Raw genomic sequence first — 27,997 nt, forward strand, 5'->3', positions numbered from 1 at the left:
GCAGAGAAGGCTTCTAAGCCAGCTCACTGCAGCTTAGAATGCTGCAAGCCCGTTCCAACCTTCCTTCTCCACCATTAAGTAAGTGGTGGGCTTCCTCTGTGCCATTTCCACACTTGTAAATATTTTAGTCAGTAGGATCCCACAGGAGCAGGGAAAAAATATCTGACTCTTGCCCTTCTTTCTTTTCACATCTTTTTTTCTCGTTTGAGGGAGAAAAAGGGTTTAAAATTTTTTTTTTTAAGGCTTTGATGCTGAGAAAAACCAGTTAAGCTTTAAGACTTGGTATTTTTCAACAAAAAAGTAAGATATCCCTCTTCAGAAAGTTTAGTCTCAACATTGTTATTCTATAAATCAGTGATTTCTAGACTTTAAAATTTTATGAACCTGAATATTAATCAACAATGAAAAAAATTAGGAAATTGACAGAGTTGCCAACTTTTTATATTCCCTCTTTTCATTTTCTCACATAATAATTTCAATACATAATCACTAAATGTTATCACTTTAGTATCATGAAAAGACAATTTGACAATGAAGTAGTAGGAAGAATCACTGAATAAAATGCAGTATCTTATTAAATTGAATAAATTTGACTTAATACAATTCCCAACTCTTTATCTTTCTTGTTTTCTGCCAGCCCAATGGAAACATCTTCACTGGTTGGCACCAACGGATACACGTTATAAGCAGATTCCGAATGAGCAGAGAGACTGTTTTTTTCAGTTACTGGTGAGTTTTCCATTATTCTTTGCAAAGTTGTATTAGAGTTTTGGGGACTAGAAAATATTTGATTGTAATGATCCACCAATATCTTGCTTCTCAGAAATAGAGATCATTAGAATTTCAGTGACCTTCCAAATCCACTGGGTAGATGCTTTCGTTTTTAGATAAGAAAATCATCACCCACTGGAACCCAATTTCTAAATACCACACAACTTCCCTCAACTACAGCTGTTAGGCTCCATCTGTTGATAGCCATAAGATAGCCTTTCAAGTTTATAGTCAACATTTGGTGTTCAACGGGTATCAGATACATTCCTGTGTTATTTCAGTTAATGCTAATTACAACCTTATGCTGTGAGAGTTAGCAGGCCCATTATACAGATTCAGAAAATAAAATTCAATATGTAACTAACCAAAGCTCATACTTCTAGGAAGCAGTAGAGTGCCTATTTAATGAGACTTTCTCCAACTTAATTTTTATGCTTATAATTCAACTAACAAGCATTTATTGAGTGGCTTCCATAGGCCCAGCACCCTGATTAGTGCTGCAAGGAAAACAGAAAAAGTGTAAAACATGGTTTTATCCACATGAAATGAAGCAAAATATTGTTAAAGATAGCCAGATAAATATTCACAGGTGGGATATATCCACCTTTTTGCCTCTCTGTTTTCTATGCAAACCTCTGTCTTTGCCAGCCCAGTTCCCAAGCATGTGATACAGAATTGAGAAAATAGGGAGAAAAAGACAGGCTTGGTCAGTGGAGAGAAGTGAATTGGACACAAAGCACAGAAAGTAGGGATAACTGAGATTTTCAGAAAAGTTTTTTGGAGTGAGTTGGTGGTGAGAACTCCAATTAAGTTTTGAGGTGTAAGACCATCAGGGAGAGAGAAAAGACCTTTAGTGAAGTGTGGCTATGGGTTTAAAATTTCATATCTTTAGTGTTCTTCATAAATAGACATAAAGTTTGGAATTTCTTTTTAGTAATTTTTGGTACCTGATGTATTTATTATACCTCAATATATTATTACCTCATATCTATATCTATATCTATATATGAGAGCACAGAGTTTGGGGCACAAATACTCCTGAGGGACAGGTGGGTTATACAGTAATTATATTCTTACATGTCTTTAGCATATTCATCTTTTGGGAAAATATAGATACACATTATCTTATACAGTCCACTCAAGAACTCATCCGAAATATGTGGAAGCTGTGGCTTACTAAAGGGATTTTCCCCCAAATTATACAATTAACCAAGTAACAGGATTGAGATTATAACCTCAGTTTCCAGACTCCAAATCCAATACTTTCATCTACCACATAGGCCATGTAAAACAATTAATAAATAATATAAGAAAGGATACAATTTAGTGCGTGTAGATCCATGGTTGGCACAGACCAGGGTCTCCACAAATATTTGTTAGATGGTCGAATAAATAAGTGCTAAAATGTGGGGTACACTCAATGCACTGCCGAAGTTCACATAGGGAAGGCAGAGACCTCCTGGGCAGGAGCTGTCGGACAAGAGCTAGAGGCATCCCAAGCAAGGCACAGTGGGGAACTGCGGGGGATATTTTTACAAAAGAGTGAGGAGGCTACTCAGAGAGACAGGTGATGTTTGGGACGGGATGGGAAACAAAACGGTAGGAGATTATTACAAAGAATTAGCCAGCTAGGTTGAGGATTTTAAAGCCAACAGGAGAAGAAAAAGGGATCCCTTGAGCTTCCCCTGCCCTCCTTTATTCATTAGGAGAAGATAGAGTGGGAAAAATGTATTTTAGTAAGAGTAACCCAGTGTGGTACATGTCTAGGAACACAAGGTGAGTTAGATGGATGCCCCTCCAGACCCCAGCACACTGGCTTGATTCCAGGCCATAATGATAGCTCCCTCCCACAAACTTTCCATCATTTCCTGTACATGGTTAATTTTTTTGTTATGTTATCTACTGCATTGTTGGATGAAACTGGGATTTATTTTATGTCACTATGTTTTCATATGCTCAGGCAAAACACCCCAGTGCCAGCCTTGTGTTTAAGTCTCATTTCCCCTTGAAGACAAAGGTAAAAAATTGTGTTTTGCATAGCAGTCTTGTAGAGACTCAGAAATCATTTACTAATTGCTCTTTAAAAAGAACTAACTTTCATGTATGTAGAAGGTACAATCTGGACTTCTTACGTGCATGTATTGCATACTGGTGAAGCCTGGGCTTTTACTGCACCATCATTCAAACAGTGAACATTGTATCCAATAGGTAATTTTTCTTTTCTTTTTTTTTGGAGACCGAGTTTTGCTCTGTCACCCAGGCTGGAGTGCAGTGGTGCAATCTCAGTTCACTGCAACCTCTGCCTCCTGGGTTCAAGTGATTCTCCGGCTTCAGCCTCCTGAATAGCTGGGATTACAGGCACCCGTCACCACACCCGGCTAATTTTTGTATTTTTAGTAAAGACGGGGTTTCACCGTGCTGGCCAGGCTGGTCTCAAACTTGGACTTCAGGTGATGTGCCTGCCTCGGCCTCCCAAAGTGCTGGGATTACAGACATGAGCCACCACGCCCGGCCCCAATAGGTAATTTTTCAGTGCTCACTCCAGTTCTACCCTCCTACATTTTGCAGTCTTCGTGGCCATTTTTCTGCTCTGTATGTCCATGAGTACCCATTGTTTAACTCTCACTTATGAGTGAGAACATGAAGCATTTGATTTTCTGTTTCTGCTATTTCACTTATGACAATGGTCTCCAATTCCATCCACATTGTTTAAAAAGACATGATTTCATTCTTTATTATGGCTAAGTGGTATTCTATTTTTTATATATATATATATATATATATACGCACACACACATATATATACACACACACATACACATTCCATATATATAACCCATTAATAGGTTGACAGGATTAGGTTATAGCTGGGGATATTTGGAGACACAGACTTGAACTCACTCAACTTTTAGTGAATGTTTAAGTATGCACTGTAGTTCTGAACTTTTTTACCATTAAAGAAAGCTTTTAGAGTTCATTATATTCCATAGCGCCCATTTTGGAAATATTTTGCTTATCAAACAAAATTCATTTAAAGCAGTATTAAGCTTCCATTTTATTACACATACACATCTGTTAATTAAAACCTCCATTCATTATGAAGAACCAGTATGTAATCTTGCTGAACTCGTAGAATTATAGCCAACAGTCAAGAGATGTACCTGTTTAAATAGTCTATGTAGCCTTATCATTGTGATGGATACTTTCCTTTAAAGTTTAGGAATGTTGACTGTAAAACTCATGGATTCCCCAACATTAGCATCATAGCCGTGGCAGTCCAGCAAGCCCGGGCTGAGAATCACTGATTAAATACCTACGAGGCACTGATCTTGGTGTTAAGTGCTGATAATGTGAAAATAAATAAGCCATGGGTCCTTCCTTAATATGCTCAGAGCTTAATTTCTGTTATGACTAGCCTTGCCTTTTGAGTGCACAACAATACCTGACTGGGTTTCTCACTGTACCACCCCATATTTATTCTGTCTATTTTCTTGACCACCTAGGTTTCTCCCAAGGGCAGACCACTTAAGAACTTTTATATTTTCTTATGGCATAATGTAGGCATTTCTCATCTGCCAGGGGATCTGGGAGCTGCCTGAGAGCAGTCTCTCCCAGGGTTACACTAAACAAGAAGGCAATACTCCATTAAAATCACTCAACATAAATTGGACTGGTCTTTGGATTTAAGTCCTAGCTCTTACACTTTTGAGCTAAGTGACTTAGGGCAAGTTTCTAACCTTCTCAATGCCTCAATGTTCTTATCTGAAAAGCAGCAATAATAATAGTACTTGCCTCCTAAAGTTTTATGAAGATTAAATGATATTATGTGTGTAAAGCATGTATTACAATATTGGCAATAGTGAGTTCTTAATACATTTCATCTGTTATTATAATTATTAAAGAGGAAAGAAAGAGGAATGGAAATATATGGATCTTTAGCCAGAAGAGTATCAGGTTTGAGGAGATCATTGTTCTGAGATTTAAGCAAAGGATGGGTGGAGATAGATGGACAAGAGCAAAGACAGAGTGAGAAAGGTGAAGCAACAGGGCAGAAAAGTTTGAAGAATGTACTGGAGGGCTTGGTGTCTCTCTTTTCTGGGTAATTTTTGGTAACTATGTTTATAATTTTAAATATCTTAGTATGTTTAAAATGGAATAAAAAGAGATATTGCTTGTTTTAGGAAAAAGATGTGTTTAGGAATTATAGAAAGATATGTAGACAGATTTTTCCTTATAATAGTTCAAATAAAGATGAAATTCATAGTGAATCTAAATAAGGCCAACACTTGTAACTTCCAACTCTTCAAAAATTATTTTTCTAAACTCTAGCGTTGGATTAACAAAAAATCAAAATTCATTCTGTAACCTTGGAATTTGAAAGCTATTAGTTCCCTGTTGCTGCTGTAACAAATTACCACAGGTAATAGCTTCAAACAACATGCATTTATTATCCAACAGTTTTGGAGGTCAGAAGTTTGAAATGGTTCTCACTGGGCTAAAACTAAGGTGTTTTCAGGGCTGTATTATTTTCTGGAGGGCCAGGAAATAATCCATATTCTTGCCTTTTCCAGCATCTAGAGACTATATACATTCCATGGCTCATGGTTGGTTTCCATTGTCAAGACCAGCAACATCCAGTCAAGTCTTTCTCATATGGTATTTATTTGACACTGAGTCATCTGCATCCAATTTCACATTTAAGGATCCTTATGATTACACTGGACCCACTGGCATAATCCAGCATAAGCTCTCCCCAGCAAGGTCACCTAATTAGCAATCTTAATTCCATTTGCAACCTTAATGAATTTGTAACCTAAAGTCATGTAACCTAATATTCAGGGGTTCCAGGATTAGAATATGGTCATTTTGGGAGGGCCATTATTTTGCCTACCACAAGGGTGTACACTACCAACTTCATTCTTCTTTAGCTTTTCATGCTTACAGAACTCAAATATAAGAGATCCAAATTTTGCATTGTCATAAATACGGGTAATTAATTAATGTCATGAATGAAGATTACTTCTAAAGTCCAATTAGAAAACAGTTGCTCCCACTTACTAACAATTTGGGAAAACTGATTCATCTTTCTGTGTAATAATTTCCTCATTTTAATTGAGAATCATAATATCTACTTCATATTGTTGTGAGAATTAAATAAATTAATGTATGTGAAAAAATTTAGGAAGCCATCCAAACTGGAAAAGAAGTAAAATGTCTCTGTTCACAGATGACATGCTCTTACATGTAGAAAATCCTAACTATCCCACACAAAAACTACTTTTAGAAATAAACAAATCCAGTAAAGTTGCAGGATACAAAATCAACATTCAAAAATCAGTTGTGTTTCTATACACTAACTATGAGTAATCCAAAAAGGAAATTAAAACAATCAATTTACAATAGTATTGAAGAGAATAAAATACTTAAGAATCCACTTAACCAAGGAGTGAACTTCTACACAGAAAACAAGAAAACATTACTGAAAGAAATTAAAGAAGATGTAAATAAAAGGAAAGACATTCTGTGTTCATGGATTGGAAGGTTTAATATTGTTAAAATGTCCATATTACCCAAAATAATGTATAGACTCAATGCAATCCCTATTAAAATCCCCATGGCATTTTTTACAGAAATAGAAAAAACAATCCTAAAGTTCACATAGAACCACAAAGGACCCCAAATAGCAAAAACAATCTTGAGAAAGAAAAACAAAGTGGAAAGTCTCACACTTCCTAATTTCAAAACATTTAACAAAACTACAGTAGTCAAAACAATATGATACTGGAATAAAGATTGGCATATAAACCAATGGAAGAAAGGAAAGAGCCCAGAAATAAACCTACACATATATAGGCAAACAACGTTTGACAAGGGCACCAAGACTTCACAGTGGAAAAAGAACAGTCTCTTCAATAAGTAGAGCTGGGAAAACTAGATGTCTACAGGCAAAACAATAAAACTGAACTCTTACCTTACACCATACACAAAAAAACAATTCAAAGTGAATGAAAGATATAAATGTAATATCTAAAATTACAAAACTCTTAGAAAAAAACATGAAAAACATTTTTTAAAGCTATATAACATGGATCTTTGCAATGATTTCTCAGATATACCACCAAAAACACAGAGAACAAAAGCAAAAATAGACAAGTTGGGACTACATCCAACTAAAAACTTTCTACACAACAAGAAAACAATAAACAGAATGAAAAGGGAAACTACAGAATTGAAGACAATATTTTTGTACCATATATCTGATCAGGAGTTAACATCCAAAATAAAAAAGAACACCTACAACTTACTAGCAAATAATGATAACAATAACCTGATTTTTAAAATGGGCTAAGGACTTGAAAAGACATTTCTTCCAAGAAGATACACAAATGACCAACACGTATATGAAAAGATTTTAAGCATCACTAATCATTAAGGAAATGCAAATCAGAACCTCAATAAGGTATCATCTTACACCTGTTAGGATCATTATTATTTATACACACACACACACACACACACACACACACACACAGAGAAAGAGAGAGAGAGAGGGAAAGAGAGAAAGAGAGAGAGAGAGATAAAGAGAGAAAGAGAGAAAGAGGGAGAAAATGAGAAGTGTTGACAAGGATGTAGACAAGCTGGAACCCTTATGCACTCAGAGTGTGAATGTAAAATGGGTTAATGGCTACGAAAAACAGTAAAAAGCTTCCTCAAAAAGAATTAAAATAGAATTTGCATATGACCCAATAATCCCACTGCTGGGTATTTATCCAAAAGTAGTTAAATCAGTATCTAGAAGATATATTTGCATTCTAACATTCACTGCAACATTATGCACAATAGCCTAGAAGTAGAAATAATCCAAATGTCCATTAAGAAATGAATGGATAGAAAAAAATGTGATACCTACATATAATGAAATATTATTCAGCCACAAAAAGAAATTCTGCCGTATGCTATAACATGAATGTACCCTGAAGATATTATGCTTAGTTGAAATAAGCCAATCAAAGAAGGGCAACTACTGCATTATTGTACTTACATGAGGTATCTAAAGTAGTTAAACTCATGAAAACAGGAAGTAGAATGGTGATTGCCAGAGGCTGGAAGAAGGGGGAAATGGGGGAGTTGCTATTCAACAGGTATACAGTGTCAGTCATATGAGACAAAAACGTTCTAGAGATCTGTTTCACAACATTGCACTTGTAGTAACAATTCTGTACTGTACACTTATAATCTGTTTAGAGAATAGATCTTATGATTTTTACCACAATAATAAAAAAATTGGACAACATATAATGAGTTGTGAATATATTTTAGTTGCTATACTCAACTTTATGATCTATATAGTTTCTAGTTTATATGTGGTTTTATACATTCATCAGTCATTATCAATTCATCTATTAATTCAGTCCATCCACTTATTCACCAGCATTTTTGGAACATCTATTGCAAAATAAACAGCATACAGTAATAGGAATAACAAAAATGTATTAGAATTGTGTAGCACCATTTGCATTTCCATAGTTTATCTTACCGGATCCTACTTAGATGAAATAGTTCCTGCTGTTAGGTCTTAGAGTCTCCTTAAAGAAAACAACAAATTGCACACACATTCAAATACCATAGACAAGGTATTGAAATTTTGTAATACTGCAGATGGACGCTCACTCAGGCTTAATTCATTAAGCATGAGTCTCTGGAATTAGGAGCACCAAAGCAGAGAATGACAAAGTGTCCACCATCTCAGCCTAGATTGAGTGCTTCTTTCATATAGGGTTGTGGAGACTAGACTCAAGAGGTTAATGAGACCCCAACAGTTCAAACAATGACAACAACAAAAGTGGATAAAGGGGGAAAGGAACTAAGGTGGCTGTAATACTTCCATAAGTTCCTCCATCAAGCAGGGAAATCTACTCTAGATAATTCTGGGTCTATGCTTCCAAATAAGGAGTGTGAAAAAAAACCCAGAAACAAAATTATTTGTACAAAATTTGTCAGGTTGAGACTTGAGAAATTTTATAAGGCAAACACTGTACCGCCTTCCTCACAGCTGGTATTCTGATATATCCACTCACTTTCTCATAGGTTAATTATTGATTTTATAGTCACTTCACACCTTAGAGGATGGGGTAGGAGGAGTTTGAGTGGTATCCCCAAGATAAAGAAAAGACGAATATAACACAGATGGAATAAGGAACCCAAAAAAGAAACAACAAATAAAGGCATAAGATAAGAATTTCAGCTTGAACATTCCATTCCTTGCACTAATCTCTTGAGTCTGGCTGCCCATCGGGAGCTTTGCTCTCAGGTGGATTTCTGAGAAGAGAAAGCCACCATTTGCTTGCTATACCCTGGGGCCAACCAGCTGCCAAGTGCCAGCTGAACAGAGGTGTATCAAAAGGCCTGCAGTCAAAAGGCAGCAGGATGGCCAATTGCCATCAATTTCTGCAGCAAGTCTGGCATCTTGGCATCTTGCTGCTCTCCCCCTCCCCCAGGTTAATTGCTAAGAACCTCAGCCTTGAAAGCTTATCCTACCAACTTCAGCTACTTTCTCCTTTCCCTGTACCACTCTAATAGCTTATCTCCTTACACCCTGGTAGGAAAATGAAATCTCATATACCTGGCTCTACTTGTGGGACCACCTAAGCTCTAATGTGAATGGTTCTCTCCCCCCTTGCAACATACTCATGGGTAAAGGCAGAATTGCCACGTCCCCCTTGGACCTGATTGCTAGGCAACACTCAGCCATGTGAATTTGTCACTTCTGTTTGGCGCAAATTTCAATTTCACCTCCAACTGTAACAACACTGCTTGATATATTTTAGATGCCACTGTGGTTGGATGGCATCCCAGGAAAGATGTGAAGTGCTACTGCCAGGAATGAATGATTGGCATTGGGTAAAGCAATTCTCTGAACTCAGCCTTGGCATACCATTAATTGTTAAGTCTGTTCTGCTACCACCAACCTCTTGTCAGAATCATGTCTATTGTAAGCCTTTGCGACAAGAGTCCAAATGGTAGAGTTCTCTCCCTCTGTAAGATCCGAATTATGTCGATAATGAAGCAGTGGATTTCTCGGCTCACAATATATTACTTTCTACTTTCATCTATCGGCTGCACTTTCTTGAGAAAAAAAAAAATAGCTGCATGTCTGAATATTACTAAGCTAAGAGCTACTGTGTGCGAATTCAGGTTCTAGCCCTGAATAGGAAACTTACCTTCCCTTTGGTTCTTTCATCACAATTTGCTTTTATTTGTGGAAACAATTAAATGCTACGATGAAGAAACAAGTTATTAACAGAAGATAAAATTAATGCTAAACATACTCTGCTAAAAATAAACATAAATATTCTATATGTAAAATTTATATACTGCCATTAGATCTGAAAATATGCAACATGTAAATGATCATAATTTTTGAAATAAACACATGCCATTACTGGCAAAATATAATGCTAAAATTCCCAAAGTCTCCATATAATGTTTATATATATATATATATAGAGAGAGAGAGAATATTATTTGTCCTTAAAAACATTCAATTGCCTAGTCACCTACTTTGAGTATCCTTAAATATTCCACGATTACACATTCGACCCTAAAGATGCTACTGTATGGAATGATTTCCTTTCTGTGCCCTGTGCTAACTAATGGTGAAAATAGTAAATCTGTTTTGAGTCCCCTTCAGCCCGTATGTCCACCAACTTTTCAGTCAATTTATTATTTTTTTCCTCAAATCAAAACATCTTCAGAAAGCTTGAAGGTACTTTTTTAGAATGAATCTAATTAAATAGGAGTCAGTCAGCTATGAGTAAAAGTAGTATTTCAGAGTTTTCGTGCATTCTCTGATTCACTGGAAACAAAAGGAGTTTCTGTAACAGTGTGAATGAACCATGAAGTGTGCATGTTCTTTTAAGAAAGGCCAAGGGTGCAGTTCTATTTTCTTAGCTCTGCTTTCATATTTATGTGTCTCATTTCCAGCTCATTGCTGATGCCTCAGTTGCGCTATCCATCACCACTTTTATCCTCCTTGTTCCTCAAAAAGAACATAAAATCCTTTTTTATGTGGTGGTAATATTATTGCAAATAAAAGCAAATACCAAAATCTTTATTAGTCTGCCAAAATAATAAACTATTTAATAAAAGCATGCTGTAAAAATAAGGTCATTTGCATCACTCAAGTTACTTGCAGGAAATACAGAGAATTATTGGTCAAAAAAGTACAAACTGACAGCAATTATTTCTGTTGTTCATCTGACACACTGTGCAATAGGGTTAAAATTTTGTTGCTATCTTGTATATTTTGAGTTTAAATGCCTTTAATATTGCTTAAAACCGGCTGAACACTGGAAAATGAAAAAAAGTTCAATCCTCACAATATACTGAGTCCCTCGTTATAAAAATAATTTTGGTAAGGGAGAACAACTAACTACACCGATTTCTTTTTGGTACCTTTTTCACAAACGTGGAAGTTGACCTTCTGATAACCTTGATATCCCAAGATTTATTGCCTAAATATTTACCATCTTAATATCCAATATTAATTTTATTTGCTGTGGATTTGTGTCTGTGCTTCAGCCGTATAATTTTTCCCCTCTTTGTATTCACCTTTTGTCATTTCTGCATGCACACCAATATAAGATGTTTTATTTGAGAAGATTAGTTTAATAGTGAAAGTTAACAATAAATGTGCTATTTCTAAATAAATGTCTAATGTTTGATCTTTTAGCCTACTGTAATATAAACATACCAATTCTTTTTCCCTTGCAATTTTCATTCTCAGCTGGCAGATTTGCAAATATATTATTGATATGTTTGCAACATAGCAAAATCAGTAGCCATGGTGAGGACTAAAATATCATTTGTATAGTTTTTACATTCTCAAGAACAACCTGTATAGCAGTTCTTCTGCATAAAAAGCAAGCATGGCAATTAAATAAACATTATAAATCTTTTCAAAAATCGGATATTAAATATTTACATTATTTGTTCCATGATGACATTTATAATGAGGAAAAGCTCTTCAAACTCCAGTTATCACTATTTTCACTTTATAAAGCCTATTGTCTATGGTTGTTTCTTTAGGCCACAAACTAACCATTGCCAGTTTTACTGACATCAGATAAACCTAAGAAAATGAAGTGCTATTTCTGTACCAGATAATAAACCCATGAGATAACTCAACTATGAAAATGTGGACAGAAGGCTGGGTGTGGTGGCTCATGCCTGTAATCCCAGCACTTTGGGAGGCCAAAGTGGGTGGACCACGAGGTCAGGAGATCGAGACCACCCTGGTTAACATGGTGAAACCCTGTCTCTACTAAAAATATAAAAAATTAGCCAGGCGTGTTGGTGGGCACCTGTAGTCCCAGCTACTTGGGAGGCTGAGGCAGGAGAATGGAGTGAACCTGGGAGGCAGAGCTTGCAGTGAGCCAAGATCGAGCCACTGCACTCCAGCCTGGGCGACAGAGGGTGACTCCGTCTCAAAAAAAAAAAAAAAAGAAAAGAAAGAAAACGTGGACATAAGAGATAATACTTTCAGATGTAAATAAAGGCAATTAAATTAAGATACTCTATTTTATGGCTAAGTTGTGTCCCCCCAAAATTCACATTTTGAAGCCCTAATATGTAATATCTCAGAATGTGACTATATTCAGAGATAAGGCCTTTAAAGAAGTCATTCAGCTCAAATGAATTCATATGAATGGGCCCTAATCCTATCTGACTGACATCTTTATAAGAGAAAAGATGGATACACAAAGAGACCTGGGATTGTGAAGCACAGAGAGACGGCCACATTGAGAGATAGCCAAGAGGGTAGCCATCTGCAAGCCAAGGAGAAAGGCCTTAGAGGAAATCAACCCTACTAGCACCCTGATCTTGAATTTACAGCCTCTGGAACTGGAAGAGAATGTCTGTTGTTTAAGCCTCCCAGTCTGTGGTATTTTGTTACGATAGCTCTAGAAAACTAATATATTATGCAATATAAATACGGATTTAAAAAAAAACTATTTGTGACACCAAATCAAAGATAGTATTTATTTTGGCCAAATCTTCTACCCAAATGGATTGAAGATACACAATCCAACTGACTGTAACTCATTCTCATGGTAAAGCAAACATCCAATCTGAACCCTTATCTGCATTGTCACACAGATACAGTCTGAAAATCTTGCTCCATATTTAAAAGTTCTTTGTATCTCAGGAGTTCTTAATATAGAGTCCATAGACCTTTTGGTATGTATTATAGGTCACACTTTGTGGGCTTTGCATATATTCATTGTAATGAGAAGTGTGTCATCCCAAAAGTTAAGAACCACTTAAATTTCAGGTCACTGTTTCTATTTGACCAGTTAGTAGGCAATCGAGATTGTTCCCTGATGGAAATAAAATCTAATGCTGTATGTTTTAACTAGTAGATTTAAATGAACAATGAGATATTATTAATGAATCATCTGGCTGTTCCATAGTGAGATGTTTGACTCAGTGAAAAAAGTCATGAGACTTGAAATTTTTGTCAGAAAACCAGATAAATCATTTTGTTCTGGTAAGCAAATGTTGCTAAGACAGCTTAAAGGCCTTTTGCCTCCAGGTCCATGAGAATCACATACATTCTGAAGAATTTGCAATACAGTAGGTCTTAAGGAAAACATCTACAAATCTGGTGAATCATATTCTACGCTAAGAAGAGTCTGAGAGTAGACATCTAATTGGGGCCAAGTACTGTGTTTTAGTGGGTGACACTGTGGGATAGTTCCTAGGAGGTCACAGTTCTTTCTTAACATCATCTGCAAAAGATTAAGAAGCGCTCCTGATAGAGCTGATATCTCCTTCTCAACTAACACTTGATGGCTTTGTCCACTGTTAATTTGTCTAAATTCTGGATTACCATCCTTCTCAATTCAGTACTGGGGATTATGCCTAGGGGAAAATAACTGAAGGTGGAAGAATCAAAAAGAGTTGAAATGTAAAATCTCTGTAATGTTGCTTTGGATTCCAGCTACCTGCTACAGGACATATCCTGGGTTCTGCAACACAGAAGGAAGGACACCTTCCAATCTCTGCCCACTCACCTGAAGAATCCATTCTTACTATAAGGGAAATGTCTGGTAAAAAGATGAGAATTCCTACTACTAAAAGGAATGTGTGTTTGGAGCATTGTAATCTGGTTATAAACATAAATGAGGATTGATTTTTATGACATATGGCACTTTTTATAAATTCCTATTTCACCCAGGAGGAAATTACAACTCACAAATGATAAAGGTCTCAAAGTTCATAGTAGCCTAGTATTCAAACCTGGATTTAGCTGGCTCCAAAGCCAGTACTTTTTCCACAATATCAGGTGTTTCTTTGCCTGACTCATTCACTTCTTGTTTTGTAAAATTTGGCAGGTTTCTATGACTATATTTGAGATTGCCATCTAAAGAGTAATATTATCAGACCTCAGATAAATAAAGAGTACATGTTTGAGGTGGTAAATGAAGCATAGGCAGAAAATTAAAGAGCCTTCCACTACAAGCCCATAGCTCTGTCTAAACAGTTGAAATAAAATATTTGTGGAGATGGGGAAAACCAAATCAATTTGTAAAATCCAAGAAAATAGATCAGTATTTTGACTGTATAAACTAGACAATCACAACTTCCCACACACATTTCATTCCATAGTATATGCTTAGTGTATACATTTTACTAATTAGGTAACTATTAGGTAAATAATTAGTCAGGTAACTAAGTAATTCGGTAACTAAAGATGATACAACATTGTATTAGTTTTCTATGGTTGCTGTAACAAGTAACCACAAACCTACTGGCTTAAAACAACAGAAATTCATTGTCTTATAGTTCTAGAGGGTAGATGTCCAAACTCAAGTTTAACTGGGCAAAATTCAAGGTGTCAGCAGGACTTCCTTTTGAGCGGGTCTAGCAGAGAATGTGTCTGTTTCCTTGCCTTTTCCAGCTTCTAGAGCTGAATTCCTTACATTTCTTGACTTGTGGCCCTTTCCTCCATCTTCCAAGCCAGCAACATAGCATCATCTTGTTTCAGTCATCACCTTGCCTTCTATTCTGTTCTGCAGCCAAATCTCCCTCTGCTGCTCTCTCATAAGGACACTTGTGATTGCATTTAAGGTCCACGTAGATAATTCAGGATAATTTCTCCATTTCAAGATCCTCAATTTAATCACACCTGTGAAGTTCCTTCTGCCATATAAAGTAATACTTACAGGTTCCAGGTGTTAGGACCTACTTGGATATATTTGAAGGACATTATTCAGCTGGTTCCAGGCATTCATAAATAATCTATCTGTATTAGGGTATACAGGAGAATGGAAGCAGTTATCCAGATATTTTAAGTGAATATCTAGATACTTTTAAGGGCACAGTAATAATATTTATTGTTTACTCTGTGACAAATATTTTATTTCAAACATTTAGAGTTGTGACAGGCACAACTCTAAATGTTTCACATACATTGTACAGGTGAAAAGCAACAAAACAAATTATGAGATAGGTTCTTTTCTATTCCCATTTTATGGATGGGGAAACTGAGGCACACAAAGTGAGATTACCAGTTTATCCAAGGTCACAACTACTTCTCTAAATTATCCAGATTAAATATTTGCACAAATTACCAAAGACTTCTTCTTCTTGCATAAAAACATTTTAAAATGTAATTTCATATTGTCCATAAGATTATTTCAGTACAGTATGTAGTTTATGGACTTACAGCAGCAACATGTTCTTTGTATCAAAGTTATTTTCAGACAAAATTTCGTGCCCTTGCTTTGGTATTCTTACTTGGGATGGTTTCTGAGCAATAAACCCACTAGTGTCTTATTCCTCTACCAGTAATGATAGTCCTAATTTTATTTCCTGAGCACCTTTCTTTCCTTCAAAGTTCGGGAGAGAGTTACATAGTAATAGAAAGCAATTTCTCTTACAAAAGAGGCATGAGAGAGATAGCAGGCCTTGGCATATGCTCAGTTTCTGTTGTTACCCAATAATTGCTTGCTTTCATTTGGTCTTCTCTGAATGTGTTCCTCATAACTTTTAAAACTTCTTTTCATACTCTTGTTTTCAATGGTGCATATAGGCTTTCCAATGGAAATCTGTTTCCTTTATCCATATATCTCATCTATGTCCTTGTTTTTCTTTGTCACAGAGACAGGGAGAGTGAGCAAAAACAGCTCTGTCATTTAAGATCTTTTACACACATTCCTTACTCTTTGGAGCTTTCTCTAAATCTGTTATATGATGGTGTGTGGGGAAACAGAAGATCCTTTTATTTTAAAAAAAAAAATCATTCTGGAGTTCTGAAGAAGATATCTTAAATCATAGGAAAGTTGTAGAATTTGAAGATGCAACAAAAAGTTAAGTTTGGTCCCAAATCCATTGGCAGGGATTATGGGTTTTACACTGTTTATGGATAGATTTCAAATTACCTCAAGCATGCATAACTTATTGTATCATTGAATTATTTCCTTCTAACATTATCAGGTTATAGAATTGTTCTGGGCCCTTGAACTTAACTAAGTGGAATGACCCTACTAGGGAGAGTTTCAAATGTTATACAAAAGAAGGGTTTTCAGCAGACTCTGGCCTTTTGACCCATGATACTGTTAGTGGTTTATTACATTTCTCTCAGTCTCAAAGATATAAATATATCATGGTAATGTTATGCATACAGTAGATAACCAAGCAATAGCACCTTAATAAAATGGTAACTAATTGGTTGTGGTGATTGGTCGAGTCATGTTCAAATGAAACCTATAGGAAAAGGTTGATTTAATTTTTTAAAATATGAACAACACTGAAAGCCGATGATATTGACAGCCAGTAAAGTCAACAGATCTATGAAGTTTAGATATTAATTAATACAATGGTAGAAATCCATGAGATAATCAGAGAACCAAGACTCATTACACTTCAGGTTTATTTTAGCTTGCAGGAAGGCACTTATTTTAATACAGCTGCAGAATTACAGATTATATATACATACACAAAAGAGAGAAAAAAATCTGACAACATTGTTCTTATTATTCTAAGTTTAGGGTGATCTGTAAAGTTTTTTGATTAAAAAGTTAATGAAGAAGAAACATCTGAAATAGAACAGGAAGCAGGTTCCTCAAGTGACATAGCAGTTTTCAGTAGCATCAACTGTTGCAGTGAAAACAAAGATTTCTAATCTTAGAACTTGGCAGGTGAACAAGTAACAGATTTCCCAATATAATGTTTTGATTTTCGAGAAATAAATGGATTTGTGATTTTTTTTTCTTTTGCTTGTTTCACATTCTTTCACATATTTTATTAATCACTTGGGATGTTGATTACAAATACTTTTAATTAAAATAATTATCGGTTCTCTATTAACCGAACAGTTTCCTAGATCTTTTGCCTCTCTGAGGATTTGTAAGGTAGTTCACAAATGTCCTTACAAAAGCATGTATGTCCTTAAATATATTGATATGAAGATATTCATAGGCCTGTGCATGTTTATGTTTAAAATGGAAGAGAGGACCTAATTAAGAGGTCGAGGTTTTTAGTAGTAGAGTTTCTTTTTGAATGTTATTGGCTTGTCACCTTATTAATTCCTCTCTCAAATTTTTGATTTTACTAATTGTGAATGTTGGGAAGAAGGTGCAGAGTTGTTTGAGGTATCTTTACACCCTGCAGCATATCATCTTAGGTTTCTTTCAGAGCAATGAATGTCATATTAATGAGGGCTGTTGTCAATGCAATGCCAATAAAACTGCCAATTAAAACCAGAAAAGGTATTTCTAGAGAATTTTTAAACATAAATTAGACAAGTAATGGGCCTATATAAAAATACATTAAAAATAAATTCCTCATTAATAAAATGCTTTTGAACAGACTGGATTCCATGTAAACATTTTGTTCTTCATTATAGTGTCTACATAAGCCTTACAAATATTTCCTTATTCACTTGTCACTGCAAGTAACCATGTGGGCATCAGGAATAATAACCACTATAAATTTACTGTCCAAATATATACATCCTGAGGTGAGGGCAGGTAGGGAAAATACCGAGCAAGTCAATTTTTGAAAATTATTTGCAAGACTGCTATAACACATTTTGCAGAATGAAAACAGATGGTCTTTAGGATTTGCATTATATTGACAAGGAAATTATAACCCAGAACACTAAGGGTATTTTTTACTATGATGGCAGAGGGACCCAAGCCAGCATCTTAGAGAATATGGTACTTTCCCCTGACAAAGTAAATTGTGAAAATGCCAGATTTCCACGATATTACATCTTGCAGAATAAAATCATCTAACTTAGTAAATGCTTTTAGTTGTCTTTCTTCAGTGGGTCAGAGCCTGTTACTTATTGTACAATATTTTAAAAATAACAGTATAGTTTGTTGTGAAGTATTTTATGCCTGAAACTCTTAAATACTTTCAAACATTAGTTGTTTTGCTCTCAATGATTAACATAGATTTTAAAATCATTGGTAAAAGTTTTTCATGACAAATACGGTTGGGATTATCTTAATTTTTAGGAATAATATAAAAATAACCACACCTTTGGTTACAATTATTTAATATTAAGCCAATTTGGTATGCATAAACTTGGTAATCCTCTAAAAACTCTTAAGCTCCTATAGACTCGGTATGTTGATTTAAGCAAGACTATTTTTTCCTTCTCTTTAGAAGAAAAAAATACTACTTCTCTAAAACTACCACTTTTCCTTAGAGATCATTTAAGTCTTTTATCTATTCTTGTTTCAGACAAAACATAAGTGCTCCTACCTTAGCATGTATACTATTTTTAAATTTTTATTTATTTGTTTTTGAGACAGATTTTCCCTCTGTCACCCAACCTGGAATGCAGTGGTATAATCACAGCTCACCGCTGCCTCAACCTCCTGGGCTCAAGCGATCCTCCCACGTCAGCATCTCAAGTAGCTGGGACCACAGATGCCACCACACCTGGCTATTTTGTCCTATTTTTATGTTTTTGTAGAAATAGGAGTCTTGCTATGTTGCCTAGGCTGGTCTCAAACTCATGGGTTCAAGCCGTCATCCCATCTCATCCTCCCCAGATGCTGGGATTACAGGTGTGAGCCACCACGGCCAATCTGTATCCTAATTGTGGATCCTAGGTTAAGAAGTCTTGCTTAAAATGTTCATTAAAACTTTCTGGATTCAATTCCATCCCCATCAAGCTACCAATGAGTTTCTTCACAGAATTGGAAAAAACTGCTTTAAAGTTCATATGGAACCAAAAAAGAGCCCGCATCTCCAAGACAATCCTAAGTCAAAAGAACAAAGCTGGAGGCATCACGCTACCTGACTTCAAACTATACTACAAGGCTACAGTAACCAAAATAGCATGGTACTGGTACCAAAACAGAGATATAGACCAATGGAACAGAACAGAGTCCTCAGAAATAATACCACACATCTATAGCCATCCGATCTTTGACAAACCTGAGAGAAACAAGAAATGGGGAAAGGATTCCCTATTTAATAAATGGTGCTGGGAAAATTGGCTAGCCATAAGTAGAAAGCTGAAACTGGATCCTTTCCTTACTCCTTATACGAAAATTAATTCAAGATGGATTAGAGACTTAAATGTTAGACCTAATACCATAAAAACCCTAGAGGAAAACCTAGGTAGTACCATTCAGGACATAGGCATGGGCAAAGACTTCATGTCTAAAACACCAAAAGCAACGGCAGCAAAAGCCAAAATTGACAAATGGGATCTCATTAAACTAAAGAGCTTCTGCACAGCAAAAGAAACTACCATCAGAGTGAACAGGCAACCTACAGAATGGGAGAAAATTTTTGCAATCTACTCATCTGACAAAGGGCTAATATCCAGAACCTACAAAGAACTCAAACAAATTTACAAGAAAAAAACAAACCACCCCATCAAAAAGTGGGCAAAGGATATGAACAGACATTTCTCAAAAGAAGACATTCATACAGCCAACAGACACATGAAAAAATGCTCATCATCACTGGCCATCAGAGAAATGCAAATCAAAACCACAATGAGATACCATCTCACACCAGTTAGAATGGCGATCATTAAAAAGTCAGGAAACAACAGGAGCTGGAGAGGATGTGGAGAAATAGGAACACTTTTACACTGTTGGTGGGATTGTAAACTAGTTCAACCATTATGGAAAACAGTATGGCGATTCCTCAAGGATCTAGAACTAGATGTACCATATGACCCAGCCATCCCATTACTGGGTATATACCCAAAGGATTATAAATTATGCTGCTATAAAGACACATGCACACGTATGTTTATTGCAGCACTATTCACAATAGCAAAGTCTTGGAATCAACCCAAATGTCCATCAGTGACAGATTGGATTAAGAAAATGTGGCACATATACACCATGGAATACTATGCAGCCATAAAAAAGGATGAGTTTGAGTCCTTTGTAGGGACATGGATGCAGCTGGAAACCATCATTCTTAGCAAACTATCACAAGAACAGAAAACCAAACACCGCATGTTCTCACTCATAGGTGGGAACTGAACAATGAGATCACTTGGACTCAGGAAGGGGAACATCACACACCGGGGCCTATCATGGGGAGGGGGGAGGGGGAAGGGGGAGGGATTGCACTGGGAGTTATACCTGATGTAAATGACGAGTTGATGGGTGCAGCACACCAACATGGCACAAGTATACATATGTAACAAACCTGCACGTTATGCACATGTACCCTACAACTTAAAGTATAATAATAATAAATAAATTAAAAAAAAAATAAAGTGCTCTTTTGAAAAGATTGCATAATTATATGAAATTTAGTCTGCAAAAGTTCTATTAACTCTGATCCATTTAGCAAATGGGTCACCATTGACATTGAATCTTATTTCCTGGAAAAGTTGGTTATGGAAAGGAGATTTGGGAATAGTCATAGTCTTTAAAGTGTATTTTTAAGGAACCTCTGAGGTGTCATTACATTGCAATTGAATATGAAGAGTGTTAAGTGACTGCTGCAAAATATCTATATACTTCTGCCAGCCTCTATCTATTTTTAATTAACTGTATAATATTTATTAATAGATTATATGTAATGAATAAGGGGAAATTATAGACTACTATAAGATTTGTTTCTGGATGCAACTATGTAAAATTGGGTCATAAATCAACAGTGAATGTATTTTGAAATTTATTTCCATAGAGAACACTTTGTATTAGAAATACCAGTAATGAGAAATAGAAGCCACTGATAAGTAAAAAAAAAAAAAAAACTTTCTGATAGTCTTTCCATGCTTTAAGAGTACAAAGCTTATCTTTTTTAAAATAAGTTTTACAACACAGAGATGGTCAGCCCACCTCACAATCTTTGTCATCATCATTGCCATCGTAATCAATACCATAGCCACATGATCTCCTATTGTCTTGCCCCAGTTGACACTCCACCCAATACCAATGCCAGTGATAATCTGAATCATCGTGTGGTAACTGCACGTCATGAATTACAGTTTATGACTCATCTTCTTCACTTATCTACCCAACAAACATGTTCAAATGAGTCACCTCACTTTTTCTTTCATACCAATATGATCTCTCTCACAATTGCGTCCCCAATTACTATACTTCTTGGTGTTCTTCATAGGAATTCAATATATGGTTTCTGAAGCATTTAATATAAATAGCTAAAAAACTCTCACAATCATATTCAGCGACAAGACAACTTATTGAAGTAAAACAATTTCCTAAAAGAACAAGAAATGCAGCCTAATCTTGCTTATGTTAATTACATTTAATGTCTATGCTATTCGTTCTTATACCCAACAAATATCTTTAAACATTTTCTACGTACCAGGTAAACAAACAAGAACTGGCTATATAGTAATAAGGAGGTGTGTAGGTTATTCCGTTTGCCCTCCCAAGACCCATCCTTCATCCTCTGCCCCAAGGGCTGATCTCTGTAAACTGCATTAAAAAGCTCCCTTACTGTCTTTGTGTGGGATTCAGCCAGCGGGAAGCACTGGTAGGAGAGGCAGGGTAGATGAAGAAGAGATGAGTCTATTTCTTCACCTGTGATTTCCCTTTCTTGGTGCACTATTGTGGTGGTGGCTGTATTCGCTCTATTACTAGAGCTGGTATTGACTGACCCCATTTTCTATTACTCCAGCCTCTGAAAAGATCTAATGATACCATTTTCTCTCCCTCCTTATTCAGACCCATTGGTGATATTGCTTTCCTAGTGTTGCTAGTTTCTAGAAATCTGAACATTCCTGATAATTCCTTAAAGTTTCCCACAGCTCTATGAAAAGTCCCTTCGTTCAATATCTTTCAAATCTGTCTCCTGCCACTAGATTGACTGGTACAACAGAACTGGACATTCTTTGCTCTCCTGAAACTGACAATATACTAGAGAATACAGACATTTAATAAATTATGACCAGAAAGTGTAAGGTGCTATGGGACCAGACAAAAGGGTATCTTACCCAGCCTGTGATAACTAAAGTTTGTTGTGTGAGATGTTAATGATTATACATCTGAAAGTAGAGAGGCAAGTATGTGTTTGTTTATGTTTTGGCAAATAGGGTCCTCTGTATCTTTGCATCAAAAAGTCTGTGAACTAAAACATTAAAAAGAAAAAATGTGCAATGTATTTCATCTATGAGGATAAGGTAAATTTTGTCTAATTCAATTTTATAGTTAATTCTCCTTTACAGTTTGCCTAATTCAATTTTACAGTTAATTCTCTCCTAACATCCTTAGAAATCACTTCTACACATGCTTGCTAGGTTGCTGCCCATACAAACTGCAAGACTCTTTAGTCCCTGAGATAACTCAGCGATGTCTAAAGTCTCAGTGGTTTGCAACAACAAAGGTTTACTTTTGTATAACTGCTAAACACAATAAAATTTTAATCTATCTGGTTCCACCAAAAACGCAAAGCCAATGAATAGAAATCTTATTGATGAAATGAAAGCTCAGAGAGAAAGCAATTGTAATTAAAATGTTTAGTCAAATTCTAACATATTACTATAATTGCAATAAAATTTTCAAAGTTTAAATTCTCTTTTTATAGGCTGGTTTTTTAAGTTCTTCTTGCAAATTGCTCTACTTCAGAGGAAAATGGGTTTTCCATTTAAATAAAGTAATTTATTCAACTATTCCTGTTGCCATTGAGTTGCCACTTAGAATTTAGTTTGTTGGACTTTTGAATACATCTAATTACTCAGAAATAGCAGCTGAGTAGAGAAGGCTAAAGAGAGAATGAATAGAGAAGGCTATTCATGAGCTTTTACCACAGCCATGAGATATTGCTATGAATGATTGCAGGCTATATATGTTCTATGATGAAAAAAAATGACAGATGGGCATGATGTTCATGATGCTTCCAATATTTTCAAAGCTGTAGCCGACCAGTTTCAAATGATTGATTTAGAGTCCAGAACATTTATATGTTTGGACAATATTTGAGGAATAAAAATAGGTGTAACATTGGGCCTGATGTCATCATATTTTAAGCTCATTTTACGAGAAGTTCTTGATGAAGAGAATCAGTGGTTGAATATGTATGTATGTATTCCCTACTTTTCTTGCAAAATGTTCTTTTCCAATGAGATTCTCAAAGGAAGCCTTTTTTTTTCTTTTTTAATGGATTATTATTACAGTTCTAGAAATTCAGAATGTGAGAGCATATGCCATTTCTTTTTTAAAATTGCATGGTAGACAGTTTTATGATCCTGAAATTTATAATCCAGCTTGAATGTCAGGAAACCTGGGTTCTAGTCCCAGTTCTGCCACTAACATCCTATGTAGCCAAGCACTAATTAACTGATGTATCTGTGTTTCTGTTCTTTCATTTGTAAATTGAAAAGAAAATATTTTCTTCAAACTACTTCACAAGAATATTAGGAAAAACAAAACAAAACTTGTTAAAGTACTTGTGGCTTTTCAAAAAAAAAAGATGATCTGTAAATCTAACTTATAATTACACAACACTATACATCCCACCAGACCTCAGACATCTTCTCAAATCAGATGAACGGTGAATGAAATTATTTAAAAAGACTCTGGAAAAAAAACTTTTCAGGTAGGAATACTAAAAATATCAACTTATCATTTTAAAATAACTCTAAAGTTATTCTACAATGCAATATTATAGAAAAGGCATCTGGCAATGGACATTGGAATTGGATGCAGAAAGTCTTATATTCAATACACTAAGTGACAATGAAATTCAAAAAGATCGTCATCATCCATCTCCAAACTATTGAGACACCTTAACAGCAGAATGTATAGGACTCTGGCTACTAATTGGGGGAAGAAAGTGAACGAAGGAAAGTTAATGATTACTTTAGAGACCAGATTGGTGGAGAGTGATGTCCTTAAAAAACAAGAAACTGGTAGAAGAATGAATTGGGGTGACAAGAGCAGGAATGTGGCATGCTGAGATATTGCCCTTAGTTTTGAACATGTTGGAGAGGCAGGTGTCCGGTGTTCTTTAAGTTATATCACAGTCATATTTTGGAGGTGCTTTACCATGTTAGCTAGAATTTAGAGACCCTAATATATTTGATAAAGACTTCAAAAAATCTAGCTTCTTTACTATACAGTAGTTAAACAGAATGAGATAAATCTATATGGAGTGGTACTACAGAATAATGTCCTAGATATATGTGGAAAAACAAAATACAGAAGACTGAATATAGTATGCTCCCTTTGGTGAAAAATAAAAGTGATATATGCTTATATATTCATAAACTCATCCTGGAAAGATACAGAAAAATGGGTAATGTGCTGCCTCACAGGAAGAGACCTGGGGGACTGAAGTTCTAAGAAGGGAAAAAGACTAATTTTATTCCTTACTCTGAAATCTACATTGTCTGATATGCATATAGCCACTCCAGCTTTCTTTTGAGTAGTATTTGCATAGTATTTATCTTTGTTTCTATCTCTTTACTTTTAATCTGCCTGTGTCTTGATATTTAAAGTGAGTTTCTTATAGACAGGGTATGGTTGGGACTTGCTTTCTTGTTCAGTGTTTCAATATGAATTTTAAATGTTTAGATATTTACATTTAATGTGATTATTGATATTGTTGGGTTTAAATCTATCATCTTGATATTTGTTTTTTGTCTCATTTTTTCTTCCTCTTTTTTTCTGACTTGTTTTAGGCTATTTTTTTATGATTCCATACAAATCTCCTTTTTGATTTTGATATAATTACATATAAATGTCCTTTTTGAGTATTTTCATTTGTATTTACTTATTTTTGAGACAGGGTCATGCTCTGTCTCCCAGGCTGGAGTTCAGTGGCACAATCTCCGCTCACTGCAACCTCCCCCTCCCGGGTTCAAGCAGTTCTGCCTGCCTCAGCCTCCTGAGTAGCTGGGTTTACAGGCACATGCCACCATGCCTAGCTAATTTTTGTATTTTTAGTAGAGATGGGGTTTACCCATGTTGGCCAGGCTGGTCTTGAACTCGTGACTTCAGGTGATCCACCCACTTCGGCCTCCCAAAGTACTGGGATTACAGGCATAAGCCACCACGCCCGGCCCTTTTTGAGTATTTTTATACGATTCCATATATAATCTTTCCTTTATCTCCTTTATGACTTATTAATGATAACCCATTGTTTTTAAATTTTTTAATGTTTGCTTCAGAATTTGCATATGACAGGTGCTATGATCAGTGTATTTATATATATTTAATCTTCATCTAATTAGGAGGTATAAATAACCCTATTGTACAGATGAAGAAAAAACATCTTGCTGAAATTACAAGTTAATGTCTCAGAAACAGAATTCAAACTCAGATTTGTCTAACTTCAAAATGTACTTTGTAGTACTGGGGATATACTGGAATAACCCTTCAGTCTTTTATATAGTCAATTGTCTGTAAAAAGGACACAGGCCAAACAATGAACTGTTAACATATTTTACATTATGGAATATATACATGGAAACTGTAAGGAGGTAACGGCTGTAAACATAATGGATTGACAGAACTTGAAAATAAAGTCAAGACTGTGGTCTCTGAAATGGAATAGAGTAAAACAGACGATGAAGAAATGAGCTATTTGCAGAGGTAATAACTTACCCTTAAGGTAAAGTTTCAAATATCTTTTTTTTTTTTTTTTTTTTGAGGCAGAGTCTTGCTTTGTCGCCCAGGCTGGAGTGCTGTGGCACAACCATAGCTCACTGCAGCCTTGACCTCCCGAACTCAAGCAGTCCTCCCACTTCACCCTCCCAAGTAGCTGGAACTATAGGCACATGCCACCACATGTGGCTAATTTTTTTTTTTTTTTTTGGTAGAGACAGGGTCTCACCGTGTTGCCCAGGCTGATCTCGAACTCCTAGGTTCAAGCAATCCTCCCACCTTGGCTTCCCAAAGTGCTGGGATTATAGGCATAAGCCACCATTCCTGGCCTTAAAATATCTGATAACATTGGGTCCACATTTGCACAGAGCAGCTGGAGCCAAGTGACGAGTGAACAGTGGTTTGCCACAGTTCTCGCCATTTCAAATTGCCTTATACCAAGCCATTTCTCTCACTTATGTTATCTGCCTAGTTCCTAAAGCTTTTGAATTTGTTACTCTCCATTATGGAATAAAGAAAAAGATTTCTAAAAGAGATAGAATGACTCTCAGGTCTATAATGTTTAGCAATTACCTCATATATCAATCCATGTAATACAACACAACAATTCGAGTCTTTTAGAAAAAAAGAGTTGATCAGCTTAGAAGTACAGAAAAAGGAGATTCAAGAGGTCAGTGATGGTAATTCCCTTCCAAACATATCTTAGAATATTTAGTCAAAACAACCAGCTGTCCATTTCAATGGAAGATACAGTATAGTGGTTAAGAGCTAGACTGCCTAGGTTTGAATATTGGTACTGGCACTTACTAGCTTTAGGATTTTTGGGAGACCGTTTAACGTCTTTGTGCACAGTTTCCTCATGTGCAAAGGAGGATAACAAAGTATCCTACTTCATAAATTTGCTGAGGCATTTAAATGAGTGACTGGCCCATGGTAAGCTGTAATTATTAATATAAATACATCAGATACTCATATCCTGATGCCCTAAAATTTATGATCCAAATAATTACTTAATTCCTTTTTTCTTAAATCCTTACCAGGCAACTTCTGATGGCTTCCTGTATGGCATGACTTTAAGCAGAATGAATTTAAATCCTTTCAAGGTTTCTGAGGAGTAACCACCTGTAGCATTCTTGATTTGATTATCTGAGTCTTTATCAATCAGTATATCGAGATGTGCTGCCAAGGAAGCAGAATTCAGTGACAGCTTGCAACTTTTATTACCAGCAACAGTGTTTGGCTATGGAGAGTTTTTCTTAAGTAAACTGGCAAAGAACGGAGGTTTTCTGAGGCTGATTTTCTGTTCACCTATTTTGCTGGCCCTACAAACTAATCCAAAGTCACTCATATGCAACAGTCTCAGACTGTAGGAAGTGAGCTCACAATGCCTTTGAAAAGTGAATCTTGAGCAAGTCATTTTAATATATTGCAAAACGAATTACTTTAGACTGCACTGATCAAAAAAAAAAAAAGTCTTTTAATTTATTGACATTTACGGGGCTGAAGTTACCTTTACACTATCCATGTGGAAAATTATGAATGTAGGGGTCTTGGTAAACCAACTGTCCTTAAAATTTGAGCAAATTACATGTAGGTAAATAAATACTACCAGTTAAAAATGTTTCCTCTATTAACTTATAGTAAAAACACTTAAGCCAGGATTCAATATCAGTATGTTAGTATGCTCAAGATTAGAGTATTTGTTTGGAAGTAAATTAAGGCATTTCCTTAAAAATAGTATTGTTTATAATTTAGACTTTCACAATTTTAGGTTGGTTCTCCTTCAAGTACTATTCTAAATTTGAATTAACTCTTTATCCTACATTTCTTACTCTAGCAGGGCACTCCAAATGTTCCCACATCTCATATGATTTTGTAAGAGTCACTGTCTTGCTCTGGCAGCCTTACAGGTGTTCCAATCAGCCTTACAGGTTCCACAGCACCTGCTGTGGAGAGCGCAGCTGACTGACAGCCTTCAACTGCCACACCTTTGGATCCACTGTGGAGTTCATGACAAGCCACGCTTCCCCTGGCTGCTTCCGGGCTTTGATTGAGCAGGTACTAGAACCTGGCCTTTCCTGTCTGCAAAGATTTAGCTGGCACCACTAGCAGAATGCCTCTCTAGTCACAGAATCCCACCTAGCAGGGTATTCACA

At 35.9% G+C, this 27,997-nt stretch overlaps 2 long non-coding RNA genes across 3 annotated transcripts in view; one reads left to right on the top strand and one right to left on the bottom strand.

Annotated features, from left to right (window-relative positions):
* LOC105492829 (uncharacterized) overlaps positions 1 to 27,997 on the bottom strand; it is a 313,905-nt gene that overhangs the window by 281,229 nt on the left and 4,679 nt on the right. The window lies entirely within an intron of this gene.
* LOC105492836 (uncharacterized) lies at positions 627 to 27,119 on the top strand. 2 transcript variants are annotated; one of them, XR_011606185.1, is made up of 3 exons: positions 638 to 729; positions 2,732 to 2,788; positions 26,882 to 27,119. It is a non-coding gene; the product is annotated as an uncharacterized lncRNA (long non-coding RNA). The 2 variants fall into 2 exon arrangements; XR_011606186.1 differs by lacking the exon at positions 2,732 to 2,788 and having other exon boundaries at positions 627 to 729.

This window comes from Macaca nemestrina, chromosome 7 (assembly GCF_043159975.1).
Source record: "Macaca nemestrina isolate mMacNem1 chromosome 7, mMacNem.hap1, whole genome shotgun sequence".
Lineage (NCBI taxonomy): Eukaryota > Metazoa > Chordata > Mammalia > Primates > Cercopithecidae > Macaca > Macaca nemestrina.